Source organism: Pagrus pagrus (assembly GCF_965226575.1).
Source record: "Pagrus pagrus genome assembly, chromosome: 4".
NCBI classification, from domain to species: Eukaryota; Metazoa; Chordata; class Actinopteri; order Spariformes; family Sparidae; genus Pagrus; species Pagrus pagrus.
The window spans coordinates 24185005-24208972 of record NC_140188.1 but is presented as its reverse complement, the minus strand read 5'-3'; the positions used below and the strand labels follow the sequence as shown (position 1 = coordinate 24208972).

General features: G+C 41.6%; 1 pseudogene across 1 annotated transcript; it reads right to left on the bottom strand.

Moving 5' to 3' along the window:
* Positions 1 to 3851: 3851 nt before the first annotated feature.
* Positions 3852 to 23744, bottom strand: LOC311256797 (von Willebrand factor A domain-containing protein 5A-like; annotated as a pseudogene). Its single transcript, XR_014624884.1, has 28 exons — positions 23611 to 23744; positions 22790 to 22834; positions 22145 to 22347; positions 21828 to 22050; positions 20963 to 21129; positions 20747 to 20861; positions 20439 to 20614; positions 20260 to 20348; positions 19725 to 19869; positions 19542 to 19621; positions 19348 to 19462; positions 19058 to 19216; positions 18822 to 18925; positions 18246 to 18466; positions 17686 to 17736; positions 17281 to 17379; positions 14973 to 15017; positions 14573 to 14671; positions 12265 to 12309; positions 11865 to 11963; positions 9569 to 9601; positions 9157 to 9255; positions 8219 to 8266; positions 7478 to 7513; positions 6528 to 6587; positions 6098 to 6267; positions 5759 to 5882; positions 3852 to 5637 (listed from the first exon to the last, which is right to left on the bottom strand). The product of XR_014624884.1 is annotated as a von Willebrand factor A domain-containing protein 5A-like (transcript).
* Between the last annotated feature and the right edge of the window lie 224 nt (positions 23745 to 23968).

The window sequence follows — 23968 nt, the reverse complement described above, 5'->3', positions numbered from 1 at the left end:
ATGACCAAACCTGAGCTTGCAGGCCAGATAAAAACACAAAGCCAGAGATTTTTTTGGTTTTCGTTTTGTAGATACTGCATACATGCTGTTTTCATCGAAAGTATACCTTTCTATTACATAATAATCTTTATAACAGACAAAAAGGTGAGATTCTGGTCGAAACCAAATATGTAGTCTGTGTTTTGGCTTTGGCAGTATGACTGTAAGGATGAATGAATGAAACCCTGCTCTCACCTCCCATGAGTGTCAAAGGTTTTACAGTAAAGGTCACTGATTTTGATATTTGACACACATTTTTAACTCACAGAGAAACAGGCATTGACACACGCACACGCACACACACACACACACACACACACACACACACACACACACACACATTCGCACAATAACCAACAAACACCATGGGATCATGGCTGTCGGTTATTCAATAAAGTAGATCCCCCATTGAAGTACAAAGGCTATCAGATCAATCACGCCCACACCCGCGCACACATACGCAGCATTTGATTGATGTGCTGCTCAGAGGCCATAGAGCTCCATAGAGCTCCACTGATGGAGCATCAGCCACTCTAAACTATTTGTTATTGATCTGGTTTCCTGCCTGTGGCTCTAACAACACATATGGACACACAACGGATCTACGGAGAGAGAACCAGAGGGAGGGAAGGCAAGAAGGCAGGTTTAATTTGATTTTTCTCCCCTAATGGATAGACCCAAGCAGACACAAATGAGCCCACAGGTGCATGCTCATGCAAAGCTGCTGTCTCTGTGTCTCACCCCACAAACACACACACACATAGGCACACCCACAGATCAGAGTGCCCTTCATTCATTTGTTGTGTTTGTTTTGAGGATGTGTCTTCTTTTCCTCTAATCTCCAGGCAGTTTAGTGCTCAGGGATCCTTTGTCGGTTCTAATTGGTCCTGCTCGTTGGGGGTTGCCTTGGAAACCAGTTTAGAAAGTGTTGGTTGGAGGTCTGCCAAGGGTTCGGATAAGATTGGCTGTAATGGCCTACTGTAACCGACACTGTACCAGTGATGCAAATAGAGAGCACTGACACTACGACTGGAGAAGTGTTGTGCTGTTTATAGCCTTCTGTTCCATTTCACAGTCAGAAAAATGCCGCCCTCAGTAAATATCAAAGACTGAACGCCCAACCTGCTTTGGTTCAAATGTTTTGAATAGCGCAAAAAAACCTGACTTTGTGGTTGAGATGAGGATTTGTACAATATAAATTGGAGGAGCCTGAGTTGGCGCTGGTTTGTGACAGCGGGTATCACTGTTGCATGATGTCTGCCATAGTAACAATTCCCCCACAGGCCTAAATCTGTCTCTGTGAGCTTCACTAACAAGCTACATGTCTGAGTCTCTGTCAGGGTGTAAGCTGATGGCACATGGTTTGTGCTTAACATAAGTAATTCAATTCAACCCTCTCTGCAAACAAACCAGCTCTGGACCCTTTTCAATGGGCGATGATTTTTCCTTTACTTGGTGACACATAATTCTTCATTCTTATATATTCTTTTACATCTGCTTATGAACCGTGACTTGATTGTGTTAAAGGGGTACTAAAGTGACTGTGTACTGTACCTCCAATCAATACCAACACCGCAGAGCCCAAAATATCCTAACTTGTAGTCCCTTGTTTGGGGTTAACCTGCAAAATGACTGGATCATTTCCCATAATGCATCTTTTTTTAAGGTGACATCACTGTGACACAATGTGTCAGGGTGTACTCTTTAAAGAAGGAAAATGTATGTTATTTTTGGGTTTTTGATCATTATCTTATTTTAATTAAATGTATTTAACCCAATTCTGTTTTTAATTAAATGTATTTATATGTTTTGTTTCTATGGTGCTTTTCACACTACATTTCCTTTGCCCGGGGGTAGCAGCTTCCTATAGCCTGGGGCTAAGCACAGTGTGAAAAGCATTTTTGTATAGCATTTTGTTGAGTACATGTCTACATCATAGGCAGAAATCCCGAGGGGCTACAGGAGGGGTTCCGACCCTGCCCTCTCTTGAGAATGTTTTCTGTTTATTGTGCCCCCCAACAGTGAAGTGAAATATCCACCCTTGGCTGCACTGTTTGTATATTTTATTGTTTTCTTATAAGGATTGAAAAGGAGACAAAGCTCCCTCCAGAGACACAGATGGCACTGTACTGTTTGTTACATACTAATACTTAGAAGAGTAGCATATAATAGTAGAATATTTTGACTTGATTGAACAGAACAAATATCTTTGCTGAATCTTTACTGTATGTAGCCCAATCAAATGCACAACCTGATCTTATGAAGGAGGATTCGACAGTATCCTGGTACAGACACCAGCCTGTCGTCACAGTGTTAGTGTCTACTTTAGACTCTGGTTTTGACCTTGTGTTGGCGAGAACAGATCCTAGCAGACTGTCTCCTCCGAGCTGCACAGGCTGTGATACCGCAGAGAGATGACTGTCTGCTCTTCTGATGACTAGCACTTGATGGAGAAAAACAAAACATAGCGTTGATTGTAGGTTTAAACATACAGTAGATTATACTGTAGTTCTACAAGACTTGTAGAGCAGGTGTGTGAAAAGATGTGAATGTTTATGGTCACTGTCAGCACTATCAGTGTATTATTTTTGGCAACCGATTAAATGTAGACCTATAAATAATTTTAAAATGTGCTTTTGATGCTTGGTTGACTTTTGTTCAGATATTGATTTTAGATTAGTCCCATTAGCTTTTCGGTGCTCCAGGTCAATGATGGTGAATGGCATGTGGATATGTTTTTTGCACACAGTGCAGTTGAGTTTTTTTTTGTTTGACTTTCTCCGGGCTCAACGTTTTTAACAATTTACTTTAACTCAAACTTAATTTTTGAAGTAAATGTTGGTTGCGCACTGTAATGGCTATAGTTTTATAACCCTAGACGTGGTGATTGGTTTCCAAAAAACCTCGTTTTTTACCATGCAAATCTATCAGGAAAACTAAGGCTGAGTGTCGAGCCAATCACCTGGCACCATTTTAATCTCCTTTCATGTCTCCGTTATGGACTAAATGATTAAATAAATCACTTTTTCTCCTGTGCTGTTGGAAAATTGTACTCTGAGGAAAACAGAATCAATCTAACTAATCCAATCTCAACTATTAAAATGTTAATTATTAAATCTATAAAACTAGTTTCAAGCCTATGCATGAATAAATAATTGATATTTTGTGTACTTGTTTTAAGATGATCAACAATGGAGGGACTTTGGGAGTTACAGCATGAGCCCATACGCACTCACTGTTTATGTTTTTATATTCCATTGATTTTCATAAAACCAGATTTCCCCAGAGTCGTATTCTCTGTGTTGTTATTTCTTCCACTGAGATAAATATTCTGTAATTCTTCCGCCATCGCCTGAACTGCGCTGATACTTCAAGGTAGATAAAATCCATTTATCTCCCATTTTCTCTGGCAGAGCTCTGCGTGTAAATTATGTATCACAGAGGGAAACATTATATTGTATCATGTCACAGAAAGACAGCGGTTAGAGGTATGACTGAATGCCTCTATGGGTTCTGAATCTTGAGTCTTCATCGAGATCAGTTACATTTTTTGTCTATAATATATGATCCAATTAAAGGACAAATTGTGGTATTTGTCCCCCATCACTTACATTGGAAGTGCATTGGTAAAGGGTCTTTAATGGCCAGTATGAAGAGGAGAAAAACCGGATTCAGCGTTGATATGAGCACCTGACTGTTGTTTTAAGACAGACATGGCATTATTTGACTCTGCAAGAATCCCACACACACACTCTTCTCTGAACTCATCAATACACATCTAAGATAGCTGCTGCTCGAAGAAAAAATGAATATTCTGCTACCACGTGGCATATTTATTATCTCATCTCGTCGCTGTTAAGAACGGATTGCATTATATTCTCAACAACAGAGGCAGCTCCTGATGCTGCAGTGATGTGAGCTGTAGAGCAGCGACATTATAGAAAAGTGACAGACAGTCATCCCTCAACACATGATGTATCTGTCACAGCTGAAGGGAAAAACACAGCAACTGACATGAAACAAAACAAGCCTTCACTTATTTGGCTTAAAATACACATTTACTGGAGGAGTGTCGTAACTCATCTTGTTTCCCCACAACCAGTGACAGTTACAGATGGCACATGGAATCATAAGATTTAGAAAGAGTAAATAGAAATAGTCAAGGAATCAAAAAACAAACAGTCAGTCACAGGGTTGCTGTTTGTTGTAGAAAGGCACAAGTCAATCTGCACATGCATCTGGGAGCTCTGTGGTTCCAGCAGACTGCAGACACTATATAGGAACCATTTCATTTATCACACTGAAGAACAACAGGGAGGACTAACACCAAATGTCTTTTGGAGTTGCAGAGTTACACACACTGACCACTAGGTGGCAGTAAAAGACACAGGAAAGGTAGTGACATGATGTTCAGGAAGAGAAAAGGGATTGTCCAATAAAGTTACATACAGGTGACTGAATATGAGGACCTACACAGAATACACCTCAGACTTTAAAATCATAAGCAGTGATGGAATGTAGCTAAGTACATTTACACAAGTACTACTTAAGTACAATTTTAAAGCTCAGTAAAGTATTTTCATTTTCTGGTAGTTTATACTTCCACTCCACTATATTTCGGAGGCAAATATTGTACTGTTTTACTCCTGCATCAAAGCCAAAGTAGCACATCTTGAAATTAAATTTATTTTATTGGCAGTCAGATTAAAAAAACTCACTAATACCGATAACAAGAATGTTGAATTTCAGATCCAATAACTGTCCAGTGCGCTGCTTTTTATTTGTGCGCCCTATTCAGAGGCTCTCAAATAATGGTGAAGACTCTATAGGTAGTATCATGTGGCTGTCACAAGTTGAACACTGTCTGTTAGGTATGAACGTTAGGTACGTTCAGGCTACTGTGAGCTCACAAACTCCACTTTATGAATCCTTACAGGAACATTTTAGTGAAACAGTAAACTACAGGGTTTGATATAGTACTTGTCACATCTCCTGGCATCTCCAGGTACCATCAATAACACTTTACACGATAATGTATTTTGCATCAGCTACACTGGAAATATAAAATATAAAGCCAACTCCCTTTTAAGTGCTGTACCTGTAAGTTTGTGATAACATAGTGTATAGTAGTGCCTTTGTCATGTTCACACTGCATTTAGTTCACTCTCTTTATGATGCCTATGGAGCTTTCACACATGAGGCTCTTCTTCATTCACATATTCTTCCAGGTTTGATTTTCCCAAGTAAACTAATTAATGTACAATCTGACATTGAGGTTTGAGGCAAAATGACTTTTTTTCACATGTCTGACCCTGGATGGATGTATTACCATGCAAATTATATTATTTTATAATAAAGCAGTGTAAGTCTCGCATTTCCAATGCGAAGGGCCTGAACAAGCAGCAGCATAATTGAATGTGAATAGTGCAAAAGTGCAATTTAATAAAAGTAAACGTCCGAGGATTGAATAAATCTTCTGTGCATCAATCCTGAAGGAGAAGCCAGTTGAATGAAAACCTCAGAGCCCCAGGGCGTCTTTCTGCACGCTGCAACCCAACAGAGCATTTCCAGCTTCCACACACTCTGTCACACATGGTGCTGAAATAAAAAACACAAAACAAGTCATCAGCAGAGGAGACTGAATGTGGGCAAACAACAGATTATATCCAGCTCACACTGTTAAACACTACAGATCAGCTCTTATTATTGTGGTTGTTACCATTCTGAGCACGGAGCCATGAAGCAGCCTTCATAGCCAGAAGCTCCCACTCTTCCTGAGCATCCATCTTGAAGCGGTGAAGCCAGATCAGAGCCAGAATGGTGGCCCACACTTCCTGGTTCACCTCCTGTTCAGTAGACATTGTCCTTACACTGAGATATTACTAGCCGCTGTAAAGATGTGACTGGCTTTACATCCATATTTGTTTTGGTCTGATTCAGTTTCACATGTTTTATCATTTCTGCTGTTGATGCCTGAAGCCCGCATGGAACTCCATTTACCATTTACATGAACAGACTTTATAAAGTAGCACTCTAATCGTATCTGACAGTAACTCACCGATGCAGGCTTTGTGTTCTCCACCTCCTTGCTGGTCTTTCCCAGTACAGCAGCCAGAGCTGGATCCAACACCCAGCAGCCAGACGCCTTCTGGAGGGAGACCAGCTGCAGAAAAGTTTCTCTGGGTGGCTGCTTGGGTTCATTGTCTTTATCCCCATTTGAAGGCATTTCTGAGAAGCAAATCAAAGAAAGTATAAGCACAAAGTAATCTGCGTGTAGAGATCACACAGATTGTACAGAAATCCCTGCCTGTTTACACCACAAAGACACGTGTGCACAATAAAAATAGTTAAACTCACAACCACAACTCACAATAATCCAAGCAGATACAAGTAAATACTGTAGGATGCAACATGTAGGATCTCTGACAGACTTTAATAGCTTTGATTAGATTGAGAAAGGATAGCCCACATGCCACTTGCTTGCTTACCGCTGGTTGGAGGTGGGGCACTCTTCCCTCGCCTAAAGGAGCGGCCAATTCTGCTGGAAACTGTTGATAGAGAAGAGATTTCAAGCAAATCATTAGGATTTGGTTTGTTTTTATTATATGCATTTATAAGAACTTCTGGAGAAAATGCATGAATGCTGACGGCTCAAAGTGCAAATTGCAAAGCACTGCTGAAGTGAAGAAATATGAAACAAACTGCAACCTGAATTTTATTGTAACCGTACAGTTATAAAGGAGACAGGTCCTAACTCTTTAAAGGATTTTAGCATTAATACACTGATTGATAAGAAACTGCTGCAGGTGTATTCACTCATCCAATCATTTTACGTGGTACATGAAACAGCTGAGCAGTCCAATTCATCACTGGTCCACAACTCCCTGCATTGAGGTTGTAGAGCACAAGCGAGGTCTGCAGAGTATGGCTGCAACTGACAATTATTTTTATTGTAGAATAATCTGTTCTCGATTAATTGATTAGTTGTTTGGTCTATAAAATGTCCGAAAACGGTGAAAAATGATGATCAGTGTTTTTCAAAAGCCCAAGGTGAAGGTCCTAAAATGTCTTTCGTCCACAACCCAAAGATATTCGCTGGCCACATATTGTTTGCCCTCCTCCAATCTAGGAGGCACGACAGAAAACTATGCCACATCAGCTTCTTGCCACATCAGTGATAGTATTTAGTATTGTCACTTAATAAATATTAAATGTTCATGAATAATATGGCAGGACCAAGTGGCTTTGAGTCAAAGCCAGCCACAAGCTGTCTGCTCTCTACAAGATTTATGTATTTATTTAGTTCTTTCAGAAGCAGAAATAAGTCCATGAAAGCAAACTAGTATAATGACCTTTTAAATTACTTTTATGATGAACTCCTTTTTAATGGCAACAAGTAATCTAAAATAGACAAGTAATCTGAAAAGGAAACATTTACCTGATTTTAGTTTCTTCTTTATGGACGTTCCTGAAGCTTTTGAGAGAAAATGTTGAAATATTATCATGAATAACAAGTAGTGTGAAACAAGACAACAGCCAAAATAGCTCATGCCAGATTCAAATGAATAATAATAAATAAACATGAGTAAAAATGTAAGATTATTCTTACCAGAGTCATTAATTTGATTAGTTATATAATAAAATATTATTTTTGTGTTTCTCTTGTGTTCAGAAATATAAAAATGTTACATGTTACTTTTTTTTCCCCCCCAGAAAATGTCTGCTTCCTGTTTTCTCCCCTGTTGCCATGGTGAATCACAGTATCGGAGCTCCATTGATGATGGCTTTTTACTAGTCGTCAGGCACGAGCTCAACTCAGAGTTTCACTTCACAGGGTAAGTCAACTCAGAGTTCAAGGTTAGGCTCAGAGTTTGTTGAACCTCCTTTCTGGAATAGCCCTCAGAAGTGTCATGAATGTTGATCCTGATCTACTGAACAGAATGTTGTATAGACTTTTCTAACCTTTTGCTAAGGAATGATAATAATAACAATAACATCAACAATAACAATAATAAGAAGAAAGAATAAATTGAAAGTGAAAACATTTAAAAGTGAGATTTTCAGGTCAAAGTTATCACAACTCATCCTGAGGGAGACACGAATGTGTGCACTAATTTTCATGGCAATCCATCCCATAGTTGTCAAAAGGTGTTTCTACGATAATCTCGTTGTTACTTACGACTCGAGTCAGATTGAAGATCACTTGCAAAGATGTTACCGCTCATCTCTTAAAGACAAAAAGAAGTAAAACATCACATAAAGGCAACAACGGCAAATACATGGAACTTACATTGTCATAAAAATTAAACAGAAACATGATTTCATTATTTAATTAAATCTTTAGGAATATCATAATTGCATAATAAATCCACATATCCACAAAGAACAACTTACAGTTAGTGTGTTATCACTGGACTTTGGCAGTAACAGATATTTAATCAGGATATAGACTTACTGAAGTTACTGAACAGAAGTACGCTGATCCTGATCTACTGAACGGAATGTTGCATTGACTTTTCTAACCTTTTGCTAAGGAATGATAATAATAACAATAAGAAGAAGAAAGAATAAAGTGAAAGTGAAAACATTTAAAAGTGAGATTTGTTAAAAAATGGGCAGAATTCAGAGGTAGCTCCAAAAGCATAGGGGGCAGTACGACCTCTAACTCTAATCTTTTCTGTAGCTATGTTCGGCTGTGGCGACTAGACTGTAAACTTCTAGTCTTTATATTTGGTAGTCTGGGGCATGTGCATAAGTTGGTTGTGAGGGGCCTTCAGATGGCTGGCCTCCCTAAAAGGAAAGCTAAACAGTTAGCCAGGTACTGCTCAGTCTCAGTTATTATTGGTAGCCGCTCAATCTGGAGGAGACGATGTTTTTTATATCCTTGAATGTCTGCTTTCTATCTGACCTGTAGGTCATTTTGTATGTAACTGTGTTCAGCCGCCCAGGCGCTTTGTGACTGACGTCTTCCATTGTCAACTGCACTGGCAGTGTCTATGTCCCTTGTGCAAGAACCCTTGTACTTCTTTATTATGTGGGCATGAATAAATATTTCAAATGTGTGTACTGTAATATGCCAAGGCGGAAGAATGTTTCATACATCTGCACATGACCCACCTGTCACCATGTAGCCACTTGATTTTCTACCACAATCAACTGAACGTGCTCCACCAAAAAAGGGACCACCTGAACTGCCTCCACCTCCAAATGCGGTAGCTGCATATTTGAAAAGGAACAAGAATGGAGTGTCTGTTAAGAACGCTGCTTTAAGTTCAGACTGAAGTCAAAAATAGCTATGATCTTTAAAAAGAAACCATGAAAATCGTTGTTCTCGTAGCAATGAAGTGAAGTGACATGCAGTTACACAAGCAACTACATAAACCACAGGGAATGGCTCACACGTAAAGCTCTGAGGAATCTAAAATGTGTTCTTGCACAAGAAATGCATTGTTCGGTTTTAATACTGACATAAATATCAAATGAAAAGGATCTGTGGGGAAAACATTCTTGGACTTAATTTTCTCCATACCTCTACACGTTTGACGATAATCCTCCGCCATCCCTTCGGAAAAAAACAAAAACCAGAATAAAACAGATATGAAGCCATGGTCTCTTGCAGCTGTTATACAAATCATGTGCTAGATACACACAAGGTTTTCAGATCACGTGTTGAAAATAAACTATGATGTAATGGAACTTCCTGCAGAGACTGAGGAGCCATAGGATACAAAGCTGACAACTTCTTACAGTTAGTGTGTTATCACTGGACTTTGGCACTGAAGTAACAGATATTTAATCAGGATATAAGACTTACTGAAGTTACTGAACAGAAGTACGTTGATCCTGATCTACTGAACGGAATGTTGCATTGACTTTTCTAACCTTTTGCTAAGGAATGATAATAATAACAATAATAAGAAGAAAGAATAAAGTGAAAGTGAAAACATTTAAAAGTGAGATTTGTTAAAAAATGGGCAGAATTCAGAGGTAGCTCCAAAAGCATAGGGGGCAGTACGACCTCTAACTCTAATCTTTTCTGTAGCTATGTTCGGCTGTGGCGACTAGATGCCCTTGGCAAGTAGCTCAGTAAGCCTCAGAGATAAGTGGCCCTATTAGCTGACGGGAGTCTGCATTGACTGCAACCTCGGATGATGGTAGGAGTCTCGGCAGGCAGCAGGGCCAGATGAACAGGGCTCACCTGAACACCAGACTGGGAATGAACACAGCCTCTGAGACCGAGGGGGGACAAAGTAAGGAGATGATTAACAGCTGCTCTGACCAGGACTATGACTCTGTTGAGGAGAAGACACGGCAGGTGGCGACAGGAGGGAGCTGACGCTGCAGAGGAGAGTGTGTGTGTGTGTGTATGTGTGTGTGTGTACTGTAATATGCCAAGGCGGAAGAATGTTTCATACATGTTCCATGAAAATCACTACGTGATTTGTCAGATAAAACTGTATATTTTGTGAGGCAATGGACTGACCTAAACACACATACTGTACAACACGTAATATCATATTTCATAGCAAGATTGAGGGTGGTCTGGGTGTTCCCAATTTTGAATGGACATATATTGCTACGAGACTTTCCCACCTGCTGAATATGCTGAACAATGATGATAAATGTGTCAGAGAGCTTGCCCGAGCTTCTCTGTTCTTGGACCTAAGAAGACGCAAGGTCCCCCTGGCTCGTGGGTCGGAGCCTAACTTCCTGGGCTTTAAGAGGAAACCTAGTGGAAAGCTGGACAGCCGCTCTCCTGGCTTCGGTGTGTGGTCAGACTGGCCCGATTTGAACGATCTGTGTTGCTTGGCTGATGTTACCCTGGAGTGGATGGGGTCTGACTCTGAGTCTGTGGAGGTCTCAGAGGAGGTTATATCTGACCCCAACATCTCTGTAAAAGCAACTGTGAATGTCTGTGGGACAAACACATCTACTCCCACTAAGAAATGCTCGAAGTCACCTCTTGGGGGCGCAACAACAAAGGCAGCGGCAGCAATGGACTGAGCTGAGACTTCAAGGGAAGACTGCGTGTCTCCCAGCTGCAGACCACTCTGTCTCACACGCTGTGTTCAGGAATACTGCCCTGGATGAGAACACTGTTACATTTGCTATAAAAGCGAGACTACAGGTTTTACCAACTAAACTGAACCTTTCCATCTGGTTTCCAGACAGTCATGCTCCTTACTGTTTACACCATGGCAGTGAACAAATAGCTGAAACCATGCCTCACATCTTAAATGGTTGCCATGTTTACAGAGGGCTCTACATATGTAGGCATGACAGAATTGTGGATTTGATATCAGCAGATATCTCTTCTATCTTCAGGTCTACCATCATGCTGTATAAACATTCTACTGTGAAGGCGAGTATGTTCAGCCTGTGTAATGATGTCTCAATGTTCTCTAATGTAACAGCTAATACTCCTGATGTTGTTGTTGTTAAAGAAAATCGTAGAGAGGTGTTCATTCTGGAGGTCGGCTGTACCTTTGATTCCTAGAGGAGGCCTTTCTAACCAAAGTGCTGAAATACCAGCAGCTGAAGCAGACCATCTCTCAGCTGGGCTACAGATGTAAACTTCTAGTCTTTATATTTGGTAGTCTGGGGCATGTGCATAAGTTGGTTGTGATTTTGTATGTAACTGTGTTCAGCCGCCCAGGCGCTTTGTGACTGACGTCTTCCATTGTCAACTGCACTGGCAGTGTTTATGTCCCTTGTGCAAGAACCCTTGTACTTCTTTATTATGTGGGCATGAATAAATATTTCAAATGTGTGTACTGTAATATGCCAAGGCGGAAGAATGTTTCATACATCTGCACATGACCCACCTGTCACCATGTAGCCACTTGATTTTCTACCACAATTAACTGAACGTGCTCCACCAAAAAAGGGACCACCTGAACTGTCCCCACCTCCAAATGCGGCAGCTGCATATTTGAAAAGGAACAAGAATGGAGTGTCTGTTAAGAACGCTGCTTTAAGTTCAGACTGAAGTCAAAAATAGCTATGATCTTTAAAAAGAAACCATGAAAATCGTTGTTCTCGTAGCAATGAAGTGAAGTGACATGCAGTTACACAAGCAACTACATAAACCACAGGGAATGGCTCACACGTAAAGCTCTGAGGAATCTAAAATGTGTTCTTGCACAAGAAATGCATTGTTCGGTTTTAATACTGACATAAATATCAAATGAAAAGGATCTGTGGGGAAAACATTCTTGGACTTAATTTTCTCCATACCTCTACACGTTTGACGATAATCCTCCGCCATCCCTTCGGAAAAAAACAAAAACCAGAATAAAACAGATATGAAGCCATGGTCTCTTGCAGCTGTTATACAAATCATGTGCTAGATACACACAAGGTTTTCAGATCACGTGTTGAAAATAAACTATGATGTAATGGAACTTCCTGCAGAGACTGAGGAGCCATAGGATACAAAGCTGACAACTTCTTACAGTTAGTGTGTTATCACTGGACTTTGGCACTGAAGTAACAGATATTTAATCAGGATATAAGACTTACTGAAGTTACTGAACAGAAGTACGTTGATCCTGATCTACTGAACGGAATGTTGCATTGACTTTTCTAACCTTTTGCTAAGGAATGATAATAATAACAATAATAAGAAGAAAGAATAAAGTGAAAGTGAAAACATTTAAAAGTGAGATTTGTTAAAAAATGGGCAGAATTCAGAGGTAGCTCCAAAAGCATAGGGGGCAGTACGACCTCTAACTCTAATCTTTTCTGTAGCTATGTTCGGCTGTGGCGACTAGATGCCCTTGGCAAGTAGCTCAGTAAGCCTCAGAGATAAGTGGCCCTATTAGCTGACGGGAGTCTGCATTGACTGCAACCTCGGATGATGGTAGGAGTCTCGGCAGGCAGCAGGGCCAGATGAACAGGGCTCACCTGAACACCAGACTGGGAATGAACACAGCCTCTGAGACCGAGGGGGGACAAAGTAAGGAGATGATTAACAGCTGCTCTGACCAGGACTATGACTCTGTTGAGGAGAAGACACGGCAGGTGGCGACAGGAGGGAGCTGACGCTGCAGAGGAGAGTGTGTGTGTGTGTGTATGTGTGTGTGTGTACTGTAATATGCCAAGGCGGAAGAATGTTTCATACATGTTCCATGAAAATCACTACGTGATTTGTCAGATAAAACTGTATATTTTGTGAGGCAATGGACTGACCTAAACACACATACTGTACAACACGTAATATCATATTTCATAGCAAGATTGAGGGTGGTCTGGGTGTTCCCAATTTTGAATGGACATATATTGCTACGAGACTTTCCCACCTGCTGAATATGCTGAACAATGATGATAAATGTGTCAGAGAGCTTGCCCGAGCTTCTCTGTTCTTGGACCTAAGAAGACGCAAGGTCCCCCTGGCTCGTGGGTCGGAGCCTAACTTCCTGGGCTTTAAGAGGAAACCTAGTGGAAAGCTGGACAGCCGCTCTCCTGGCTTCGGTGTGTGGTCAGACTGGCCCGATTTGAACGATCTGTGTTGCTTGGCTGATGTTACCCTGGAGTGGATGGGGTCTGACTCTGAGTCTGTGGAGGTCTCAGAGGAGGTTATATCTGACCCCAACATCTCTGTAAAAGCAACTGTGAATGTCTGTGGGACAAACACATCTACTCCCACTAAGAAATGCTCGAAGTCACCTCTTGGGGGCGCAACAACAAAGGCAGCGGCAGCAATGGACTGAGCTGAGACTTCAAGGGAAGACTGCGTGTCTCCCAGCTGCAGACCACTCTGTCTCACACGCTGTGTTCAGGAATACTGCCCTGGATGAGAACACTGTTACATTTGCTATAAAAGCGAGACTACAGGTTTTACCAACTAAACTGAACCTTTCCATCTGGTTTCCAGACAGTCATGCTCCTTACTGTTTACACCATGGCAGTGAACAAATAGCTGAAACCATGCCTCACATCTTAAATGGTTGCCATGTTTACAGAGGGCTCTACATATGTAGGCATGACAGAATTGTGGATTTGATATCAGCAGATATCTCTTCTATCTTCAGGTCTACCATCATGCTGTATAAACATTCTACTGTGAAGGCGAGTATGTTCAGCCTGTGTAATGATGTCTCAATGTTCTCTAATGTAACAGCTAATACTCCTGATGTTGTTGTTGTTAAAGAAAATCGTAGAGAGGTGTTCATTCTGGAGGTCGGCTGTACCTTTGATTCCTAGAGGAGGCCTTTCTAACCAAAGTGCTGAAATACCAGCAGCTGAAGCAGACCATCTCTCAGCTGGGCTACAGATGTAAACTTCTAGTCTTTATATTTGGTAGTCTGGGGCATGTGCATAAGTTGGTTGTGATTTTGTATGTAACTGTGTTCAGCCGCCCAGGCGCTTTGTGACTGACGTCTTCCATTGTCAACTGCACTGGCAGTGTTTATGTCCCTTGTGCAAGAACCCTTGTACTTCTTTATTATGTGGGCATGAATAAATATTTCAAATGTGTGTACTGTAATATGCCAAGGCGGAAGAATGTTTCATACATCTGCACATGACCCACCTGTCACCATGTAGCCACTTGATTTTCTACCACAATTAACTGAACGTGCTCCACCAAAAAAGGGACCACCTGAACTGTCCCCACCTCCAAATGCGGCAGCTGCATATTTGAAAAGGAACAAGAATGGAGTGTCTGTTAAGAACGCTGCTTTAAGTTCAGACTGAAGTCAAAAATAGCTATGATCTTTAAAAAGAAACCATGAAAATCGTTGTTCTCGTAGCAATGAAGTGAAGTGACATGCAGTTACACAAGCAACTACATAAACCACAGGGAATGGCTCACACGTAAAGCTCTGAGGAATCTAAAATGTGTTCTTGCACAAGAAATGCATTGTTCGGTTTTAATACTGACATAAATATCAAATGAAAAGGATCTGTGGGGAAAACATTCTTGGACTTAATTTTCTCCATACCTCTACACGTTTGACGATAATCCTCCGCCATCCCTTCGGAAAAAAACAAAAACCAGAATAAAACAGATATGAAGCCATGGTCTCTTGCAGCTGTTATACAAATCATGTGCTAGATACACACAAGGTTTTCAGATCACGTGTTGAAAATAAACTATGATGTAATGGAACTTCCTGCAGAGACTGAGGAGCCATAGGATACAAAGCTGACAACTTCTTACAGTTAGTGTGTTATCACTGGACTTTGGCACTGAAGTAACAGATATTTAATCAGGATATAAGACTTACTGAAGTTACTGAACAGAAGTACGTTGATCCTGATCTACTGAACGGAATGTTGCATTGACTTTTCTAACCTTTTGCTAAGGAATGATAATAATAACAATAATAAGAAGAAAGAATAAAGTGAAAGTGAAAACATTTAAAAGTGAGATTTGTTAAAAAATGGGCAGAATTCAGAGGTAGCTCCAAAAGCATAGGGGGCAGTACGACCTCTAACTCTAATCTTTTCTGTAGCTATGTTCGGCTGTGGCGACTAGATGCCCTTGGCAAGTAGCTCAGTAAGCCTCAGAGATAAGTGGCCCTATTAGCTGACGGGAGTCTGCATTGACTGCAACCTCGGATGATGGTAGGAGTCTCGGCAGGCAGCAGGGCCAGATGAACAGGGCTCACCTGAACACCAGACTGGGAATGAACACAGCCTCTGAGACCGAGGGGGGACAAAGTAAGGAGATGATTAACAGCTGCTCTGACCAGGACTATGACTCTGTTGAGGAGAAGACACGGCAGGTGGCGACAGGAGGGAGCTGACGCTGCAGAGGAGAGTGTGTGTGTGTGTGTATGTGTGTGTGTGTACTGTAATATGCCAAGGCGGAAGAATGTTTCATACATGTTCCATGAAAATCACTACGTGATTTGTCAGATAAAACTGTATATTTTGTGAGGCAATGGACTGACCTAAACACACATACTGTACAACACGTAATATCATATTTCATAGCAAGATTGAGGGTGGTCTGGGTGTTCCCAATTTTGAATGGACATATATTGCTACGAGACTTTCCCACCTGCTGAATATGCTGAACAATGATGATAAATGTGTCAGAGAGCTTGCCCGAGCTTCTCTGTTCTTGGACCTAAGAAGACGCAAGGTCCCCCTGGCTCGTGGGTCGGAGCCTAACTTCCTGGGCTTTAAGAGGAAACCTAGTGGAAAGCTGGACAGCCGCTCTCCTGGCTTCGGTGTGTGGTCAGACTGGCCCGATTTGAACGATCTGTGTTGCTTGGCTGATGTTACCCTGGAGTGGATGGGGTCTGACTCTGAGTCTGTGGAGGTCTCAGAGGAGGTTATATCTGACCCCAACATCTCTGTAAAAGCAACTGTGAATGTCTGTGGGACAAACACATCTACTCCCACTAAGAAATGCTCGAAGTCACCTCTTGGGGGCGCAACAACAAAGGCAGCGGCAGCAATGGACTGAGCTGAGACTTCAAGGGAAGACTGCGTGTCTCCCAGCTGCAGACCACTCTGTCTCACACGCTGTGTTCAGGAATACTGCCCTGGATGAGAACACTGTTACATTTGCTATAAAAGCGAGACTACAGGTTTTACCAACTAAACTGAACCTTTCCATCTGGTTTCCAGACAGTCATGCTCCTTACTGTTTACACCATGGCAGTGAACAAATAGCTGAAACCATGCCTCACATCTTAAATGGTTGCCATGTTTACAGAGGGCTCTACATATGTAGGCATGACAGAATTGTGGATTTGATATCAGCAGATATCTCTTCTATCTTCAGGTCTACCATCATGCTGTATAAACATTCTACTGTGAAGGCGAGTATGTTCAGCCTGTGTAATGATGTCTCAATGTTCTCTAATGTAACAGCTAATACTCCTGATGTTGTTGTTGTTAAAGAAAATCGTAGAGAGGTGTTCATTCTGGAGGTCGGCTGTACCTTTGATTCCTAGAGGAGGCCTTTCTAACCAAAGTGCTGAAATACCAGCAGCTGAAGCAGACCATCTCTCAGCTGGGCTACAGATGTAAACTTCTAGTCTTTATATTTGGTAGTCTGGGGCATGTGCATAAGTTGGTTGTGATTTTGTATGTAACTGTGTTCAGCCGCCCAGGCGCTTTGTGACTGACGTCTTCCATTGTCAACTGCACTGGCAGTGTTTATGTCCCTTGTGCAAGAACCCTTGTACTTCTTTATTATGTGGGCATGAATAAATATTTCAAATGTGTGTACTGTAATATGCCAAGGCGGAAGAATGTTTCATACATCTGCACATGACCCACCTGTCACCATGTAGCCACTTGATTTTCTACCACAATTAACTGAACGTGCTCCACCAAAAAAGGGACCACCTGAACTGTCCCCACCTCCAAATGCGGCAGCTGCATATTTGAAAAGGAACAAGAATGGAGTGTCTGTTAAGAACGCTGCTTTAAGTTCAGACTGAAGTCAAAAATAGCTATGATCTTTAAAAAGAAACCATGAAAATCGTTGTTCTCGTAGCAATGAAGTGAAGTGACATGCAGTTACACAAGCAACTACATAAACCACAGGGAATGGCTCACACGTAAAGCTCTGAGGAATCTAAAATAAAATGTGTTCTTGCACAAGAAATGCATTGTTCGGTTTTAATACTGACATAAATATCAAATGAAAAGGATCTGTGGGGAAAACATTCTTGGACTTACATGTACTTTTCAACCTATCTCCACACATTTGATGATAATGGTGCGCCATCCCTTTGGAAAAAAAACAAAAACCAGAATAAAACAGATATGAAGCCATGGTCTCTTGCAGCTGTTATTCAAATCATGTGCTAGATACACACAAGGTTTTCAGATCATGTGTTGAAAATAAACTATGATGTAATGGAACTTCCTGCAGAGACTGAGGAGCCATAGGATACAAAGCTGATTTGACTTTGTTCAGGTTTGTTTTTCTTGTTCTGCTGTATGTCTATTGTGTATGTTCATTGAGAGAAACGAAAAAACAGACTCAAATTCTGAACCTTTCAAATTCTTGAGTTTTTTCTTCACATACGGAGTCAAACTATACTCTCTGAATGCAAAGCCCACAAGAAGCACTTAAATGCAGCTTTGTACAAGTGTTCAAAACATGCTGCAAAGTGAACTTATTTATAAAACTGTGAGAAAAGTGAAATTGGAACGCACAACTTTTCACTTGTATGAAAGTTGTGGGTGACACAATAGTTTTTCATTTACTTTAAATAAAAAAAAAAAACACTCACGAGGTGTTGGAACATCTCTGCGCACCAGAGGTCCTTTAATCGCCTCGCCGTCCCTTTTGTTGACAGCGATGAAGGCAGTGAAGGCGCTGCTCACTCCTGATTGGACACTGAGCTCCACCACCTTCTTCTTCACTCCTCCATCTCGCTCTCTCCTGCTCTCTCTCTCCTCCATCTCCAGGGAGCGAATCAGAGTCCGAGCAGCCAACCTGTGGACTGTTAATCTGCAGACAGGAGAGAGGAAGAAACACGCAACATGAACGAGGCCAACCTGTACATCTATCCAGTGACATTACACGTCTAAAAACTAGAGCTAATGATTAATCAGCAATCAGCATAATATGATTTGACCATGACCATGAGGTGATAAAAAACATAAAAATGAATAATAAAGCATTATTAATATATTTATATATATTTTTTTTAATTGAGGAGAGGTTTTTCCTATTGTAACTACTTTAACATCCATCCTTGAATTTTAATTTAAGCCAAACTGTTATTATACAGTAGAACATACACATATATAGATATTATATAATGTACACCACACTTGTGCTGGCTGAACAAAAGCTGTTTTACCCAGTGTCCTGTGCAGGTGTGAGACTGAAGTGGAGCTGGTTCTGAGAGGGATGACCTGCCAGGCTGTACTTCACCGTCACACAGCCCTCTGCTGCCTCTGAACTCTGACAAAGCATTACAGTGTTAGTAAACATATTACTGTGATCGCATACCTGATGGGAAAATATATTTTACATTGCTAAATGCTGGAAAAAAATCCAACCAGAGAGGTATTCATGACTTGGTGCCACTCGTACCTGTCCACTGAGTTGAGCATAAGCCAGTGACCTTTGACCCTGGAAAAGTGCTGTGATTGGTGGAGAGAGGACAGTGACAGAGACTCCCTTTGGCAAATCCCATGTGACTGAGATGTCCACCACAGCTGGCTGCAGAGCAAATCTCAGCGACTGCATCACCTGATGAGCAAAAACAGTTTAAATAAGGTGGGAAGATGCACTGAGTTACACTGACTCGAACCATGATTTCTGTCTGAATACAGATTTGCCATTTCATTATCTAACTGTATTATTTTTAATATCTTTCTTACTTTGGGCTGCATCCTGTCAGCCCCTGTGATGAACTGAGCGTGACCTCCTCCTTCCTTGGCCAACCCATTGATAAGAGCAGAGCTGGCCCCCTCCCCAATCCCAAAAGAGAAACACCTACAATACAGCAGATTAGTTTGATGATGATGAGACACATTCTGGGTGTTTGTTGTGTTTTGTGTTGTTGTGGTTTCACCTGTGGGAGCCTGAATTCTTCTTCACCAGACTGATAACTTCTTTGGTGTTACACACCTCTCCATCAGTAAAGACAAACAGCTAGGAGAGTTTACATATCACAACTAGTTACATTACATCACACACAGAAACATGCAGTGTGTGTGTGTGTGTGTGTGTGTGTGTGTGTGTGTGTGTGTGTTACTTGTCGAGGTTGATGAGGAATGCAGGGCTGGCTGTAAATATGTTGGAGGGGCGTCAGGATCTCTGTTCCTCCCAGATTAGCTCCCATCGTTTCAACTTTCTTCAGAGCTTCCTCCATGGTCCTCTGGCTGTACTCCACACTCGTACTGCCATCACACAAATGCATGAACTCATAATCAACACCGCATACAGAGATGAGGGGACAAATCTACTTTTAGACGTGTGGCGATTCTCCCTTGAAAGATTCTCAATGCAGAAAAGTCAATTATTTGAAATTAGACCAACATTATGTAACTCAAAATAACAGCTTCAAAATCATGTTGATGGTACAGTGTCTTGCAATAGGGTGAAAGGTGTCTCTGTCTCAGCCAATCCGCACCCCTATCACTTGTTTCTGCACTATGTAACTTCAGTGAGAGGGGAGGATCACAGCGTTACATACAGTACATGTTTATTTACTTTAACACGCACACAAGCATTAAGACAAAAAACAGGAACAAATTTGTTGGACTGAGTGACATGAGGGCGTGACTTACGGGAAGATGTGTTCATGTCTGGACCCAAAACTGTAGATGTTGAAATAGCAGCCCATTGGCAAGCTCTTCAACAGGAGCAGCAGAGTATCCTTAAGGGAAGAGAGAAAAGATACTGAAGGCCACTGAGTGAGAGGGACACTATGAATGATCTTATGACAGAAACAACACATAATGGATACCCTGGCACTGCCAATGCGAGTCTGGTCTCTCTTGCTGTTGTTCATTGCACAATCCATACTTCCAGATCGATCCAATAAGAACACAAACTCTCCGCAGGAGGCCACTGAAGACATGACAGCCTGGGGGAACTCAGGGTACAGGCTCAGCATCACCACTGGATCACCCATCAGAGAGCCTGAAACACAGAGGAGAGACAGAAACATGACCACACATCTGGCTTTTACCAGTTATCACAACAAACCCATCAGTTGGAGGATAATGACCTTTTTATTTGTAAAGCAACAACTGGACTCATTCACTAACTCACCAGGCTTGGCAGAGGCCTGTCCTGCCTCCACCACAGCAGTGGGCTGGTGGGCATCTTTGTAATAAATCAGCACCTCAACGTCTCTGTCAAACTTGTGTCCTGCAGCCAACTTGACCTGCAGTTCACAAACACTCATAAATATAAAGAAAGTGATGTATGTTGTTGTCAGTATTGAGGAACAATCACACACAGCAGACACATTAGCACTCCATCTACCGTGGCCTGGGTTTGCTCTGTGTTGAGGTACTGGAGAGGGTCCAGGGAACAGTTGGACTCTACTTTAGAGATTGGACGAGGAGAGGACACTCGGGCAGAGAAAGACAGACTGTAGGGCACCAGAGAGGCTGGAACAGAGGTCACCTGGACACTGGCACCTTCACTGCCTGTAAATAACATGAGACAAGTGAGGAACACTGGAATCGAAGAGATATCATGCAGTAAATAGGAAAATATAGAATTATAAAATGAAGTCTCTACGCCTTGAAGATTAGCTATTTTTATATCCGTTTTCATTGTTATTTAATTTAAATTGTAATGCTGCATAATTGTTCCTACTCATCAGTGATAAGATGGAACAAAAGAAGCGTATGAGCATGTATGATTTCACAGTCACATGTCAGCAGCTTTGGGGAAGTTGAACGACCGTTTTCAACCAACAGTAAAGGTTTTGAGACACTGTATTGTATCAGTATACTAAACAAAGATCCAGGTCCAGACAGGTGTGGTGTGCACTAAGTTGCAGTTTAAGGCCCTGTTTACACCTGGCATTAACAAGTACAGATGTGAATGCACCCAAGATTATTGGGGATGCACTGAGATCAAATCACTCAGACCACATTTGGAGGTGGTCTGGCTCCCATGTGGTCTCATTCTTTTAGGAATGTGTACACAAATGTATCCTGGGCCACACAGAAGGACCACCTGAAGGACGTCTGACATTTGCCTTCTCGCAATTTCTGCGTTTAATGCAAAATATTAAGTTGTTTCTTGTTGTCCACTTGGATCGCCAAAGACACATGTTAATGCCAAGTAGAAACAGGCTCTAAGAGTGTTTGATGAAACTGTTGGTTGATGTCCCTACCCTGAGGTTGGTAGCGAGGGTTGAGCACAGCAGGCAGACAAAACCTCAGCCCGTCATCAGCCTGCACAGCCAGCTCAGTGACGTACTCCAGCCTGATGGAGGCGCTCTCTCCTGGAGGCAGACTGCCCACACTCAGAGAGAATATATCTGGACTCTGCTCACTCTCCTCCAATAGGAAGGCCTGCTGACCGGAGCTCAAAGCATCATCGTACTCCTCTCGAGCCTGGAGTACAGACGACACATGTGAGTCACTTTCACTGTGTTTACTGTGTTTTTCAGCTCCACTGTAGTGAGAAAGTCTTCACTGTGCAGCTCACCTCCTGTTTCTCCTTCACCTCAGCAACAATCTGCGTCTGTCCGATCGTAGCACTGAAATGACAGACGGCAGCATCTCCAGGCAGAGGGAAGACAAACACAGCCTCTAGTGGTTTGTCCTCCTTGTTCTCATAGTTCAGAGTGGAGACCACTGTAGCCACATGGTCCCTCACCTGCAGCTCCACCTCCACACTCTTCAGAGGAACTGACCCAGAAATAGAAGGAAACCCTTTAAAATTTACAAATGGTTAATGCAACATCAACCAAGATACCTAATTATACTTATTTAAGTCAGAAAGGTCTGAATATTCTGTCGCTCCTCCTTCTCCATAAAACTGTATGTATTAAATTAGAAAAAGCTCTCTGCTACCTCCCTGTGTCCAAAACACACAGTTGCACAGAAACATTTCTGCACACTTAGAATATTTACACATGCAGTACACCAGCACATTCACAATGACCCTTTTTCCTGCACACACGCAAACAGAAAATCAAATACATGAACAACTAACATTACAGAGTTAACACAATACCTTTAATTTTACAAGGTGCTACGCCGCCCCGCCCACAAGAGTAAACTTCACATCTGTTATTTCGTCAAATTTATAAAAAAGCAAGTGAGGTTTTAATGTTCAACAACTGTTTACCTGGTTCCTTGTTGGCAGTTAGCAGACCACAGTTCATCTTTGTACCTGTGTAACAGACAACAAACACTGAGATCTAAATGGATGTCAACAAATGAGCAAAGAGTTTAAAAAAAAGTCCTATAATAATTGAGTCAACAAATCACCCAGATGATACATAATAACAATAATAGTCATTCTTAAATCCAGTTGTTGTGAGTGTTTTATTTTGTCTATGTAGTATGACGGGTCCACAGCTTACATTTCATGACAACTTTGGTTACACCATTAAAATTCTTGATGACATTTTCAACTACTAATAATGAAAAAGAAAAATGTACTGCACTTGTTCAGGGGAGTACAAAATGCTCAGGAGGACCTTACTGGGTTATTTATTTTTATGTTGTTTTTTTTTATAATAATTGAAACTTGCGGCTCAGCCCCTCTCCCCATCACTCAAGTCATTTTTACACAGTCCCTAACTGCCACGGCCGGGCACGCGTACGCACACAAGCGCGCACTTACGCACGCTCTCCATATTTCCAGTAATAAAAAAAAAATAAAAAAAGGCTTAAATGAATACAGAAACAGAACAATACAAACATATAATCACAGTTTAATTGCGGTGCGTCGCTGTTCCGCTTGTTCCATATCCAAACTCGATTAAAACGTATTTCTTGATTTGTTTATTTATTTACTTTAAACCAAACTGATATTTCTTTTTCTAACAAAAGTTACAGCCGAGTCATTGACGCTCTTTATCAGGGGAAGGTTTATGATTCAGCCGAGTCTACGTGAGCCTCGTTGCTCAAAGACATAGGCGACACTGAAGAAACTCCCCCTACCTTTGAAGAGAAGGATTTATGGAGAGTTTGTGGTCGTTTCCTCCTGCAGACACTAAACATGTACGTTTTCACAACAAGTGCAGGAGCGGTGGAGCAGCTGCAGCCAGACACAGTCACCACAGCTGTACAGTTGACTGCCCTAATGCCCGAGTCACGATCAGCCTATGAGGGGCGCTTGATTCATGACAAAGCACCGGGTGGGTGGAGCTTGTGTAGCCTACACTTTCTCTTTCTGTGGAACTGCGTCATTGGCAAACTGCAGCAAACTATACAGAAGATAATTGCCCACAAACTGTCTTCAATGCTGAACTGCACTGAGAGGTATTAAAAAAAAGGTCTGAGAGTCTGTTAAAGTTTC